The sequence below is a fragment of the Enhydra lutris genome, unplaced genomic scaffold, assembly GCF_002288905.1.
Source record: "Enhydra lutris kenyoni isolate GAN:26980312 unplaced genomic scaffold, ASM228890v2 scaffoldscaffold23, whole genome shotgun sequence".
In the NCBI taxonomy this organism is placed as follows: Eukaryota; Metazoa; Chordata; class Mammalia; order Carnivora; family Mustelidae; genus Enhydra; species Enhydra lutris.
In genome coordinates, this window is record NW_019154107.1 from 9,411,071 (window position 1) to 9,427,173 (window position 16,103).

Below are 16,103 nucleotides of genomic sequence, written 5' to 3' on the forward strand. Positions count from 1 at the left end.
GGGGGAAGGCTTGACAATCACTTTTTCAAAAAGGTAGAGGTAGTACAAAATCATTGCTCTATAGCAAGTAGTAGGTTTGATTGCTGGGAGATGCAGCCCAAGGGGTGATGTAATAATCTTCAAATGTGACTCATGCAAACTGAAGTCTAATGTCAAGTAGAAGGGTATTCCTTCAGGTATTCAACTCCACCTAAATATGTCACAGAACATTCCCAAATAATGAAATATTTTTGAGCAAGTAAGCATTCACCAAGGACACACACTCTGGGTTAAAGAAAACCAAGATGGGGAACTACATATACAAATCAGAGAGAATGGGTGTGATGTGATCAGGAAGTTCGGCTACCGTGCTGGAGAACTGTAGGAGTGGAAGAAAATGGTGAGAGGTTGGTAGTGACCACATTTTAGTAAGCCCTTCAAATAACCCCAGGGAAAGTGGACACAGTACTTATGTATACAGTGAAAGATAAAATCTATTTGCTTTCCAGGTATGTGTTAAAAATAAGGGAATTAGGGATACCTTTGTAGGCCCATTTCTCAAGACTGTGGACTCAGTCCCTCATCAGCCTAAGGACAGCCTGAGGGAAAGAGTGAGGGATGATGTATAGAAACTCAGTAGTCATACTGGTAAGCATATATTTGTCCAGGAAATGGGACAGGAGCAGGCCTCCTTATGGGCAAACAGAAGAGCAATGAACCCACAAAATGAGAAAGATTTACATAGAAAAGACTTTCTATGTTCTGTCTCTTCATTGACACTCTATGAGTTATCTGACCAGGGAAATGGAGCTGAGCTAACATTTTAAATAAATATGAAAAAACTACAGATTTGAAGATTGACATAAAAGCAGGCTATAGAGGAGTGTTTCCTTGTGCAGAAGAAAGGAACAAGCTTTGAGGTCAGATTGTACTGATTTCATACCATAGCCTGGCTACTTTGTCACTTTATTAGCTTCCTCATAGTTATGGGGGTTGAATTCTTTTTAAAATAATACTTGTGTATATCACTTGCTATTTGTGGCATTGTAGATACACAATAAATTATTATTATTTATCAGTCATAGAATATTTCACTGGCATAAGAAATGAAGTAAAGGTTTTGCTCAAACATTATTTTTCTCTAGCAATTATTTCTAGAACCTATGAGGGACATTGTGTTGGATGATGAATAGAAACTCCTGCAGGAATCAATGTTGGTGAGTCCCCACACAATTAAATTCAGGATCATGGTGGGAAAGGAAGTCAAAGGAATATGTAATATAAGCATTCAGTATACAAATGAAACTAAAAAAATGCAGTAGTAAGTCAGATTTTGGAGATAAAATGTAAAAGTCAATAATCACAGGAAATTAGTGGACTGTATAAAACCATCTTTAAAAAATATATTTATTTATTTGAGAGGAAGAGAGAGACAGTGAGCATGAGCAGCGGAAGAGGCAGAGAGAGGAGAAGCAGACTCCCCGCTGAGCAGGGAGCATGATATGGGGATCGACCCTAGGACCCTGGATCATGACCTGAGCCAAAGGCAGATGCTTAACCACCTGAGCAAGCCAGGCACCCCTATTTAAAACCATCCTATTAAAAGTTTGAGATAAATGTTTTTAAAAGCAAAACAACTGGCCATTCAAGATAGCGTTCTAGATCCTTCACCTCCATTTTCTTCTTATTATTATATAAGGTATTTTTTGATACCCTAGTTCAGGCTCTTACTACTCTTACATCAACTGTTGCAATAATAACCCAGTAATTCTCATTGTCATCAGATGTTTGTTTCTATAGAACATCTGCCACACTTCTTCATCCATCTTTCTTTCCATTTATCCATTCATCCTTCCACACAAATATTTATCCATCTACTAGGTAGTATGTTCAGGGGATCTATTAAAAATTAGTACCTTAGGAATTCCCTATTCTCAGTAAATACTGAGTCCTGTGAGGAGGGTGCATAAGTAACAAAATGATAATGTAATATGATAAAATAAGTACTTGTAGGGATTGGTTGATTTAATTATATTATACCTACATATCGAATTATTATGCAGCTCTGCATATTGGTAAGTGAAAAGGGAGATAACAAAACAGTATATAATGTTGCTATCATGGTGTTGATATTAGTATATCTACTGTCTATATGAATGTGAATTATACAACTGTATTTTAGGTAACTATATATATATATGTGCATGAAAACATAATGATGTTTGTCTTAACAGTGCTTATAGTTTTCTGCTAAACTGTCCGAGTTGGGGGTTTTCCACCTGCCTCTTAACTCTTTTGCAGACTGAATTTTTTACAGTAAGCATGTATTATATGTGTAGTTAGATTTATAACCTAAAAGCTGTACAGACAATATCCAGTTGTGCTTGACTTGGGGTTTCAGTGAATCTCAGTCCCACTTCTTCCTAGACATTACCTGATCCATTTCTGCCTCACTTCTTAATCTGAAGAATGGAGGAAATTACAGTGCCTTCTTCATAGAGTTGTTGTCAGCACGAGACGATAACCCAGTTAAAGTCTTATTTAGTGATATATGACAAAAAGTAAGCATTCAAAACAATCTGATGATGGAGAGAGGAGGAGAGGAGAAGAAAAGAAGAAAAGAAGAAAAATTAACCCATTTAAAGCTCTCCTGCCATAAATCTATCTCAATAAGGAGTCTCACAGTCAAAGAAACCATAGACTAGGGCTTGTCCTCTCTTTTAAGCTACATTGTTTTCGCAGATTTGCCGAGTGGCAGGCCCTACACTAACTAGCACATCTCGGGTGGTTCTTAGGATTGTTTCATATAAATCAAAGACCAGAGTTGGCCTATGGAAAGAATGGAGTGATGGAGGTAGTTATCAGGAGTCATTGGCCATACTGTCAAAGATCTGTCTCACCTCAGAGGGACCATGGATCAAAACCCAGCTTCATACATGAATGAGAGTAGATGTGCATGGAATACATTTCCCAGTGAGATGTCCTTCCCTGGAGTCTGGTACCAGTTGATGTTCCTTGTGTGGATCTTAAAGTGCCTAAAGGTGTCCAGGTGTTCTTTTTTAACAATTAAAGCAGTATATCTAGAGTATCAGGACAAAGGGAAAATAGCAAAAAGGAAGTGAGAGTTGTAGTGAAAATGGTACTATGAAAGTTAGTGTGCAGTGATTCATTTGAGTTTGACTCTGCTATGAAGAGTCCAGGGAAACTGTAATGTTATTCAAGGCAAAGTTATACTATTGTATCCTTCTAAATCATGTTGTTATGGTTTTATGATCTTTGTTGAGGAAGTTGAACCATACTCCCCAAGTTTGAAATATAATCTTGAGGAAAGATGAGCACCTTTTGACATGGCAAAAAAGCTGCAGAGGACCTGAGACAGCATGTGGAGTTGGGACATGACTATCTCAAAGGTAAGCTATGTGGAGAGAGGAAGCTGACTATGCCTTGTTGCTGTGCAAGACCCCACGGTTACTGAACATTTTTGTTGGAAGGAGGAGAGTAATGATGAACAACAGTGATAAGGTAGAGACTTTAGGCATTGTAATTTTTATGGATGCAGAAGATTAAGGATTGTGGTATTTTTTGTGCTTTCAAGTTTGTGGATTAAGACTCTTGTACATTACATGTAGGGACTTCATTCAGGTTTACTAAGAGTTCTTATAGCACTTAAATGTAACAGGGACCAATTTCACCCCTACTGCTGCAACTTACTCATTTTGAGATCATGATCATGATCACATTTTAAAAATTGCACATAATTATAACTATAAAGCCTCAGAAATCCCTTCACACATGTAGCATAAAGTGGATTTTAATGAGAATAACTTTGAAAGACTTATAAATACTCACTTAGGACCTCTAATAACTTGTAGTTGTCAGAAGGAAGAGAGAGAAGGGAAATGAAGCTTTGAATCTGCTGAAAAGTTTCATTTCTCCATCCTTCCAAGGTGTTACCTAAAAATAGAGGCACCTGGGTGGTGAAACTTAAGAAACCTATTTCAAACGAATAAAAACCAAAACCAAACAAAAAAGACCTCTTTCTAGAACTGGAGAGGCACAAAGTGGACAATACCACCATAGTAGTACTCTGATATCAGAACAACCTTAATAAATCAAGATATGGGCTAAAATGATCAAAAATAATGTAAGTATAAAGAAGATGTGGTTCATATCTACAATGGAATATCATGCAGCCATCAGAAAGGATGAATACCACCATTTGCACTGACATGGATGAAACTGGAGGGGATTATGCTAAGTAAAATAAACCAAGCAGAGAAAGACAATTACCATATGGTTTCACTCATATGTGGAACGTAAGGTATAGTGTGGAGGACCATAGGGGAAAAGAGGGAAAACTGAATGGGAAGAAATCAGAGAGGAAGACAAACCATGAAAGACTCTGGACTCTGGGAACCTAATTGAGGGGTTACAGAAGGGAGGTAGGGAGAAGGGTGATGGGTTTTAAGGAGGGCACGTGTGGTGATGAGCACTGGGTATTATATGCAGCTAATGAATTGTTGAACTCTACATCAGAAACTAACATTGTACCATATTCTGGCTAATTGAACATAATAAAAAAAAAAGAATATAGGTGAATCTGTTTTGCCGGTGATGCAGTGATTCATCAAAATTTAAAGGTGTTTTCTACTGACGATAAACCTCTTTATCCAGAAGAAGACACATTTGAATTTTGTTTGAAACATTGTAATTGATGCCAAATAGCAGGTACCTGTGACATCCAAACATTTGCAGATAATGGACGTTTGTGATTTCAAAACAAACAGTGGCAGAGGGACTATGAATTATTGAATGTAAGTGTTAGAAGAGGCTAATAGACATTTAAATCAGAGAACATACTTAGTAAATTTGGTAAAGATTTTCTCTGGGGCAAGAGTGCAGTCATACAAAAATGGAAGACGTTGGCTCCAAAGACAGTAGCCTCTGGGAACTTAAAAACTCAGAAATCCTGGTTATGGCCCTTTTAGAACATATTAAGGCAAGCACAGAATTGAGCTGAACTCTCTGTGAACTATTCCCAAATAATGATGCTACTCTAGGAAGGGGAGAAGGTTGAGGTAGTTGATCTCCACGGATCAGGGAAGCCAAGCATGGACAGTAGATTTCAGTGACACAGTATCTCCTTGAGGTACCCTTGCCTCAAGGAGAAGCATGGCCAGCTTCTTGGTTGTATGACCTGTGCAGTTGCACAGGGCACTGCACTTAGAAGGGAGCTACACTTGGTTTAATTCTCTGCTGTCAGTGTCTTGAAATACTTAATAATTTTCTAACAAGGGGCCCTAAATTCTATTTTGAAATGGGCCCTACAACTTGCATATATTTCAGGGCATACAGAAATTTTCTTGCAAGATGTTTTTCTTCCTGGTACCTAGCACAGAAACATAGAGCTGTAAGACTAAAGGGACCATATTAGCTGGGACAAGAGACATCTCACAGGTGTTAAATGTAGCCAGACAGTGCTGCTTTGGGGCAGTGGAAGGCTCTGGAAATGTTTATGGAAGCTTGACCAGAGTGGTAAAATTGGATTTCAGACATCTTGAATCACCCCACATCCCAGAAGGATGGGGCCAGAGTCATAAATAATTGATTTAAAGAAATAAAGAATCTCATTCTCTCTTGCCTAACTGACTTTGTGGACTGTGATCTGAATCCTTCATGAGACAGGGGAAAGTCTTTTGCAGTAGGAGTTCAGAACTCAACAGTACATACTAACTGTACAAACTTGAACTAGCCACTTAAAAATTTCATGGATTTTAAAAGCAGGATTTGATCTGCATATTAGAACTCATTCCATTTTAGAGTGTAATGAATTTTATAAAGATGTTTTATAAATTAAAAATAATGATACAAAAATAAGATAATGATTTGTTATCATGAGTTTGATTTTTGTTGCCACACTTGAAAGATAAACTTATGAACATTAAATTGGTAGAAGGGAAGTGCTCTAAAAATGTTGAAAAGACTTTAAATTAAAGTGCCTTATCTTGTAAAGACAAAGATTTTAGAAGTAGATACTGGGGCGCTTGGGTGGCTCATTCAGTTGTGTCTGACCCTTGATTTCAGCTGAGGTCATGATTTCAGTTTCAGGAGATCAAGCCCAGCATTAGGCTCTGTGCTGGGCAAGGGTCCTGCTTAAGATTGTCTCTCTCCCTCTCTCTCTGCCACTCCCCCTGCTCATGTGTTCTTTCTCTCTCTCTCTCTCTCCCTCCCTCCCTCAAAAAAAAAAAAAGATATGCACTGAAATCTGTACCATTATAAAAAGAATAACATAATGTGATATATTCATCACATTCTTGAGTGATAGAGCAAGGAAGCATTCTTTGAAGCATGCCAGAGGTATCATATGAATGGAGAGAAACCCTAATTTGAGCAATAGACAATAATTTACAGGGTTCACCAATTCTAGTACCTATAACACTGAAAGATAAAAAAACTCAAACTGATGCTAGATAAATTAGTGGTGATAAACTACTAAAAATACTCTCAATAAGAGACGCCAAAATATTTAGGTATATATTCTTAAACCATGAAGATAACATTTGTTCTAAAGAAAAGATTCACAACAGCTGTGTTTTTGGTTTTGAAGGGGATAAAACACCTTATTGATGTTATAAAAATCTAATAGAAACAGAAAGAAGATAAAGGAAATCTACACATAGATGAGGGCAATAGTAAGCGGTCAAGGAAAATAAGTCAAACTTACATCAAATCAGTTACTTAGGACATCCAGCCTCACTAGCTGCGGAAGCCCCAGGGAGACAGCCAGGCTGGAGTCCTGATGAAAAGGCCTGGGCAAAACATCCTACCCTCAGGTGACAGTTCCATCTGACCATCCCCATAAGGGCCATATTTATAGGACAGATGATGGAATCTGAAGTTAAACATTTGCTTGCCTACCTGCAGTTTGGAGAGAGCTGTGTTTCTATGTTATCACGTCTTTACAGCCTCAAGGAGCCTGGGCTAGGTATGCTTGCCTCTCCTCCTGGATTCCATTCCAGGGGGACCAGCCCAGCCTGGATCCAGAGGGGATGGGATGTAAGGCAAAATTTATAGCTCTTGGCATCCAGGCCAGAAGGGCCAGTTCTCACCTGGAGTCTGGCTAATGTCAATTAACCAGGGTCCTAAGGTCGCTCATGAAGCACAAGTCTCACAAACAATATTCTTTCACCTGCCTGTGAAGCTCGGGGTGGTCAGTCATGCAGGACAAATCAAAGAGACCTCCAACCATACAATACAACCTCAAGAAGGGAAATTATTGGATTTTGCTAATTTTGCATAGCACCTAACAGAGAGAATACTTCCTTCAAGGGCCATAGGCATTTTTGGTAATTCTTAAACTCTTAATTTTGTGCTCCCTCAGAATAAAAGGATGCTCTTAAAATTATATTTCAGCCTGGCTGGCAATACTGATATACCCTATATTTAATTTTTAGCAGAAAGCAGTTTTTCATCCTAAAGGAGCCAGTTATACACTCATGCAAACAAGAAGCTCAGAATTAGAAGTTCTAATCCAATAATAAGTGATACTTATAAATTGAATATTAGTAGTCAGCAATATCATATCATGCTCCACATAACCGACAAAAGCATGGCAATGTTTTCATTCTCTTGAAAGAAAAAACACAGCTCAGAAAGGTTAACTGATTTTCTGAAAGAAACTGTGCCTTCTCACTGAGAGCCAAGTGTTCTAAAGTGCTCATTAAAACTTAAAAATAGGGGCGCCTGGGTGGCTCAGTGGGTTAAGCCGCTGCCTTCGGCTCAGGTCATGATCCCAGGTCCTGGGTTCGAGCCCCACATCGGGCTTTCTGCTCAGCAGGGAGCCTGCTTCCTCCTCTCTCTCTGCCTGCCTCTCTGCTTACTTGTGATTTCTCTCTGTCAAATAAATAAATAAAATCTTTAAAAAAAAAAAAACTTAAAAATATAAGGGACGCCTGGGTGGCTCAGTTGGTTAAGCAGCTGCCTTCGGCTCAGGTCATGATCCCAGCGTCCTGGGATCGAGTCCCACATCGGGCTCCTTGCTCGTCAGGGAGCCTGCTTCTCCCTCTGCCTCTGCCTGCCATTCTGTCTGCCTGTGCTCGCTCTCTCTCCCTCTCTCTCTCTGACAAATAAATAAATAAAATCTTTAAAAAAAAATAAAAAAAAAAACTTAAAAATATGAGTTTTCACTATGGAGTATTATGCCTCCATCAGAAAGGATGAATACCCAACTTTTGTAGCAACATGGATGGGACTGGAAGAGATTATGCTGAGTGAAATAAGTCAAGCAGAGAGAGTCAATTATCATATGGTTTCACTTATTTATGGAGCATAACAAATAGCATGGAGGACATGGGGAGTTAGGGGAAGGGAGTTGGGGGAAATTGGAAGGGGAGGTGAATAATGAGAGACTATGGACTCTGAAAAACAATCTGAAGGGTTTGAAGAGGTGGGGGGAGTGGGAGGTTGGGGGAACCAGGTGGTGGGTGTTAGAGAGGGCACAGATTGCATGGAGCACTGGGTGTGATACAAAAACAATGAATACTGTTATGCTGAAAATAAATTTAAAAAGATGATTAAAAAATATGAGTTTTATTAACTAGTCTAGTTGTAATTACACTATGACTTTTAGTGGGTTTGTTTTATTCAGTCCATCTTCTACTTCTCACCCTTGCTCTAGGAGAATGCCCTGCCTTCCTTAGTGGATGCTGTGGTATTCTGCCCAGATCCCCATCCCTTTCTCCTCCAGGACTGAAGAATCCATCCTTCCAGCTCTTGGGAATGTTGACAGCTGAACACTTACAGCTGAGACTCCCTCCAGAGTGTACTCTAGCTGAAGATAACTATAGTTAGCCTAAAGTCTATAGCCTAAAGTCACAGATAGTCCCAGGAGCAACATTCTACTAATGACTAGTGGATTCAGGAGTAAAAAGCCCTAGGCCCCTCCTCTGATTCAGAGCAACTCTATAGAGACATCCCACTTTCATTGTTTTCTCTGGAATTGGCTCAGGTTTTTGTCACAACTAATGACAAAAAGCTAAGTGTCTCCTATTGTACAGTCATTTCTAAACTCTCCCACAGATACTGATTTTAAGAGCACTTAAATTTGCATGCACTTCCTGCATGCAAATCTCTTTCTCAGAGCCTGCTTACCAGGGAACCCAACCTGAAACGAAGCCCTTAGTACTGGGATGAACACATGACCTAGGCAGATGCAGTCATGGTATCTCTCTCACCTATGCATTTTGATTGCTTCAGTGACTAGCATATGAGCCAGACTAGACCAACCAGAGTTTCTCTTAGAGATGTTTTTGAAATTGGGCAGGGTAAAAGACTTCCTTGTTATCCTTTGGACATAACCTATTAGGGGGTAGAATTTAGTCAAGTGCATATCATGCCCACTGCTCTGTAGTCTGTGTAAATAAAAGAAGCAGAAAGCAGGGACAGAAAGAATTTTGTGCTCATCCCTTTTTATCATAAAGGATAATTGAGCTAATGCATTAGCCTTTTTGCTTAAGTTAATTCAAGTTGAATTTCTGAATAAAATCAAAGGACTCTTATCAATGAATACTTTATCTTCAAGGTTTATAAAAATAAAGTAATAGAAGACCCTAGTTTATTCAGGTGGTTGGAAAAAAATTAGGTTTCTTCATATATTCATCATTTGGAGGAAAGGAAGTAAGCTGGTGTTCTCTAGAAGCCATTATTAAAAGAGTTGAGAATTACCTTGATTTCAGACCTTGGAAACCTGAAAACACATTGTAGTATGAAGGAATGAATACAAGCTGCAGGCAGATGTGATAATTAGGCCCTTTTCCTTCTGCTTGGGAATTTATCTTTGTATTTATTTGAATAGTAGCTGTTGCACAAATTTTTCTTTGAGAATGTATATAGACCTTTATCATTCCCTTTAAAAGAACAAATTTCCTTTTCATGAATGACTTTCTACCTATGAACTAATAGAAACATATGCCTTTCATGTATTAGCAGTTTTTGTGTGCTTGATACAAAAGAGATTTTGGTGTGTTGGGCATTTGATATCCTTTAATTCCCCTCTGTAAATCTCAAGAGACATTTTCTCTGGCTGAAAACTAAATCATTATGTGTAGCAGTAAAGAAAGCTATACTGGATCAGGGGATAGGAAGACACCAAGGAACCTGCAAATATGCCTCCTTTAGCCTGTACTTTTCATTTTGTTCCTATGCTTTCACTCCCAAAGCTTTCCAGGTCCTCTGGATTTCACTCTCAAAAATCACCACCTCAGCTTACATTAGCTCAGAAACAATTTACAGAGAACCTGTTATATGTCAGGGACTGTGATATGTCTTATATTGAGCATTTCCCAGACATTTTTGTTTTCTCCCCTCTAATGCAGGTCTTTTTATGATAAACCTATAGCTTTTTTTAAGTGCCTGATAACACATATATTACACTCTCACATAATAATGTTAATATGACTGATTATATAAATCTAAATGAAAAAATCTTTTTCTTCAGTACTTGAAAAATGTCATTCTTTTCTTACATCCAAAGATACTATGATGTCAGTCTGATTTTTGTTTCTTTGTAGTTATCTTTACTCACTTTCTGGAATTTCTTACCTTCCTTTGGCCTTTTCAATATAAAGTATTTATTTCACCTTTTTAAATTTGGCAATTTTGTCTATATTAGTTCTTCAAATCTCTCTCTCCCCCACTTCCTTCCTCCATTTTTTCTCCCCCTACTCCTCTTTCCCTCCCCAAAATTCATCTCCTTCTCTTAGTGTGTGTTGCTTCTATTCTGTATTCTGTATTTATAAACTTGTCTTTTGCATATCTTCTCTATTCTTTCTGCTTTCAGGGAGGGTAATTCCATTTGTTGTTCTACCTCACAAACACACCTAATATGTTCCTTATTTCAACATCATAGATTTTATGCTCTAATAATTCTTCTGAATTCATGATTGTGGTTCTTGTTTTATATTGTTAATATTTTTACTAATTTACAATTAATTTACTTATGACCTCTTTTTGCAAGTTTTTAGGGTTTTCTCTTTCTCCTGGAATAGTGAGTGTTCCCAGTGATTTGACATATTGTGGGTCCCTTTTATTCGTGTTTTAAGCTCTTAATGGGCCATTTTAATTTGGAGATTTATCATTCAGTTTGGGAAATTTCATTCTTTGACAGTTTACTTCCATCTGTTTCTTCTATTCTTTCTTGTACTGCCATTGGATGTTGGAGCTAGTAATTGTTTACCTGTTTTCTTATTTTTAGTCTCTTATTTTCCATCTCTTTGTCTCACTCTACTTTTTTGAGATTTTTCTCAACTTTATCTTTCAGCCCTATTGAATTTTAAATTCTGAATATCTTATGGTTATTATCAAGAATTCTTTGATGTTCTTTGAATTTCTCCTGTTTTAGTAGAATTCTCCAGTTTCTTAGATGAAATGTCTTGTGTTTTGTATTAATATTTTCAGTTTTCTTTTACTGTATACAGTGTCTAAGTTTCCTTCAATTTCCTTTTTTTCCAAGTATGAGGCCCATCAAATGCCCACTACTTGGGGGCTGTCCTTTTAAATTAAAAGTGAGACACTAGAAAAGCCTCTTTTGTGTCTTAACTCTAGGGTTATCAAGGGTCAAACCCAGCTTTTATTAATGGATCTCCCAAATGTCAGTTTTAGGACATTTTTTTTTCTCTGAGGAAATAAAAAATAATCCTTACTCTCCTATCTGGTAAGTATATGCCTAAGTGTTTGTGTTCTAGAATCATGAAGGAAGAACTGGGATGAGAATACCCACAGTTCAGTATATAGACATAAACTTAATTCTGCCATTTTCAGGTCTGCATCTCAGCATGAACCATCTTCTCTGATCCCCAACCAGCCCCTCACTGGTTCAGTTTCCCCAGAGAGAAATCCTCCCTGAGCTTATGGGTATGTAGTCATGTTCTTAGTGATCTTGTTTGTTATTAATACCTCTAAAAAATTCACTGTCAGTTTGGTTCCACTTTTAGAGGAAGAAGATGTATTATGCACATACAGTAGTAATAATAAAATTAATTAGATTATTATATTTGTCAACCTGTTTTGTGATTCATGATTGAAAGCTTCTTTGATATTTATTTCTCTGATTTTTTTTGTTTTTTTTTAAATACTTATTGACCAAATGCTCCTTCTTAGAAGATTGTAGAATCATAACTATTTTTATACTGTTATTATTTGAATGTCTGTTTTTCTACCAGTACCTATAACCTATAAGTATCCTATCCCTCAGTAGGATAATGTAAAGCATAATTTTACTTACTTCCTGCAATGCCTTTATATGATTAAAGTCATCTTGTTTCTGAGAAACACAACTTTTTATTATTTGGTTTATTGTTCCTCACAAAAAGTGTTTTAATTACATTCCTGAACCCTTCTAATATAGCCCTTATTTAGACATTAATTTTTAGTTTCAACAAGTGTTTTGTCCCATGTATTCTGTCTTCCTCATGCTTGAGATACTTAGCTGTAGCCATTACTCAAGTGCTAAAGTATTTCTGTGAATTTGTGTTTTTTGTTTTGTTTTTTTTTTTGGGTGGGGGGGAATGTCTATATGTGTGTGTGTGTGTGCGCGCACGTGCGCGCTTGTGTGCAGACAGGCAGTGGTACATTAATTCTTAATTCCTGAGATGGTTTCTCTGTTGTCTTTATGTATGAACATACCATAACTTTACTGTAAGGTATACTCACAGACAGTCACACCTTTGAAATTCTGTGTGCTTTGAATCCCATGGACCATCTAGGATATGTGAATGGACTTCAGGGAGTTTGTGAACCAACTCCTTGTATGAATGAGTATACATTAATTTTTCCAAGGAAAAGGTGTATAATCAGATTGTCAAAGATACTCATTTCTCCAAAAGATTGTTTATAGTCTTTGTACCAGTGTATTCAGATATTTAGTATTACCAACCTATTTTTCTTTTCCTTTGCTGACAACTTACTGGGAAGCCTTTAGAAATTTACTTAATTGTTTTAATTTCATAAATTTTACCCTGATATGTCTACATGTTTTTCTTTTTCCATTAACTTTGCCAGGTACTTCAGGAGTTCTTTTAGTCTGAAAACTTCAGCCTTGTGTAAACTCTGGTAATTTTTTTTTCCTGTTATTTCTTTATATAGTGCATTTTCTCCACCATCTTTATTTTCTTCTGAGATTTTTGTAACAGATATAAACGATCTTTCCTTCTTTTTCTACCTTAATATCTTTTTTTTTTTTGCATCATATTTAACTACTATACCCTTTACCTCAAGGATTTGAAAACAGTTGAGCTGTTATGGTAATTCTCTGCTAAAGGCAGGAGGGTTGGGTTTGTTTGTTTGTTTGTTTTGTTGTGTTTTCCCTTTTAAAAACAATTTTGTTTTTGTTGAGGCAGGCTGAATTAACTGGAACAATATACTCTCTGTCTGCCACAACTAAATAACTAGGAATTGTGCTATTTTCACAACAGTACTCATTTTCTAAATATGCCACATATTCTAAGGGAAACATAGGAGCCAGTCTTAAAGGTCACTTAATGGTGGTGGAATTGTGATGGCATACAGGGGTGTAAAGTAGGCTCTTTCCTCTTCTTTATGCAACCCCTTCTTTGACAGTTCACTGTTTTTGGAATTGGAGTAATTCCCCCTGGTTTATTCACTTTATACTTAGTTAATTCAAGGCCTGAGTGGATGTCCTAAAATCTTATTTAACCCTGTTGGATTCATAGACTGGCCTGCCTCTAGTTTCCTACGCTCAGAGGTTAGGGGTTTTCCCAGAACCAGAACATTCTTGGCACACACTTGCTCAAAATTTAAATCTGAAGCTACCTTCTAAAATCCATACCCTCTCCTATTCCCTAATCTTTACTGTGCTCAAAAATTTTTAATGGCTCCACATTTTTTCCCAAATAATAAAATTAGATTTAGATTTAGATTCCTAAATCTAACCCTTACCCTATTTCTCCAACATGGAAAAGCTGCCCATTTCAACCTAACAGGTCTGTTCATTGTTTCTTAGATAACCATGTTTCTGATAATTTATAAATCATCCTCATGTACAGCATATCCTCTTCCATTCATCTATATAAATATTAAAGAACTGATTGGTCACCAAGGATGCTACTTTAAGATGTGACTTAATAAAGGAGTTAATAAAATGAAGTCCCTTTCATTTGGTTGGTAGTCCAAAACTTGATGGAATTAGGAAGCTCAGATAGAAAGTGAAAGAAGTTATTTGTTCTTCAAAGCTGTCAATAAATTTCAAGAATACAAAAGGACTATGTCAATATGTTTGGGCTATTTAGATAGACACAAAACTTAGAGCATAAGCTGATAGGAATATTAACATCTACTTGATCACATGGTTGGCCCAAGAAGCACCAAACACAGAAAATACCCAGAACTCATATTGCCAAATTCCCATGAGTTTAGACTACTAAACACAGCTTATTTCTATGTGGAGAAACTGCTAATATTTTAGTTTTTATCTGATTTACCTAAAAGCAAGCAAACAAAGATAATAAAACACAGGGATTATAAAGGTGCCATACTAAGTGAAGCGTTAGTAGGACACTACAAATTATCATCCTTTCCCTCTAGGAAAATTCAAAATCTATGCAGGTTCCTTGGCTTCCTGATGATAAAACTAACAAAATATGCTAAGAAGGCCACATGTGGAAAGTAAGACACATAAGACTTTATTGAATTTATAGCACCATTAGTTTCACAGATATTTGAAAGGAAAGTAAATATGGTGATGTTAAGATGGTATTTATTGAAAGTTAATTTCCTAGTTCTGAAATATTACAATGTACAAAAATGAGTATTTTCTAGAATTAGTGAAAAACAGCCTATCTCATTTGGCCCTAAGGAACACTGTTATGGTCAAGGCCTTCATAATAGTGTCCTCACTTCTTGCTGAGTGGCCTTTAACTTTCCAGTGAAATACCTAAAATTAAACTCAGTCCATATTCTTTTATGGACTCATTTTTAAGGAAACTACCTGAACTGCTTTTAATCACTTCGATCCAAGTTCAGAGAAATTGAAGTATAAATTTTATGTAAGATAATGTCAAACATTCACTAAAGCATTTGGAATTTCTTTCCAAACAGAATGTGGACGTGGCTATAGCTGCTGTTTAAGAAATGAAGATAAAAGATAAGATTAATATTGCTATACATGTGACATTACCATTAAAAGAAAAACATTTGCAATCATGTCTGAAATGTACCTAATGTTAGACAGGAACTTTCCATGAGTATTATGCTTGTTAGTGTATTTAGGCAACTCAGAATTTAATAAAACCCAAGGTATCAAATATGGAAAAAGAACTGCATGGTAAAATAGAATGTTTGGTAGGCTATAGCACTTTTTAAAATATTGTTTTTAATTAGCTTCTTTGTGTTGTTTTTTTTTTGGTGTGGTATACAAACTTTACATTTCCCCCCCATTTAACATTCCTGAGGAATAACTGACAGAGATAATTGTATATATTTAAAGTATACAATGTGATGATTTGATATAAATTGTAGAATGATTGAGGTGACACATGCATTAATTAACTAGCTTTGATTTTAATCTACAAAAGATATACATATGTTAGTAAATCTTATTACATAGCTAAAACAAATGAATCATTCAGACTTGTTTCAAGTTAAAATAATTGGTTAAAACAGTGAAATAAAATTTAAAAAATAAGTGGCAACAAAAGTTACACACATAGTGAAAAATAAAATCTGCTAAGCTGTAATTATTTTAAATCAGTGACATGGAAGAAAAGTGATACATAAAAATTAAAGGAGTCATGATTTTAATGTGGTAACTATAAATGAAGTATTTAAGTTAGGGACTTGAGATGTCACATAGAAAATGTTTCTGCAGTTTTAAATAGGTTACTCAAAATATTTAGAAGAAACTAGGACTTACTTTTTGCCCAAAATGTCAATAAACTGAACTCTAATTGTATTTTATTACTTCTGAGATAAGTTTATCTATCTCTATTCTTCATATTATCCTTAATTCTTAACCTCCTGGTCTCTCATTTATCTTCACTATTCACTGAGCATTTTTTTATTATAACTCGGTACTGTGATCTTGATTTTTAATTTTTTTTTTTTAATTTTTT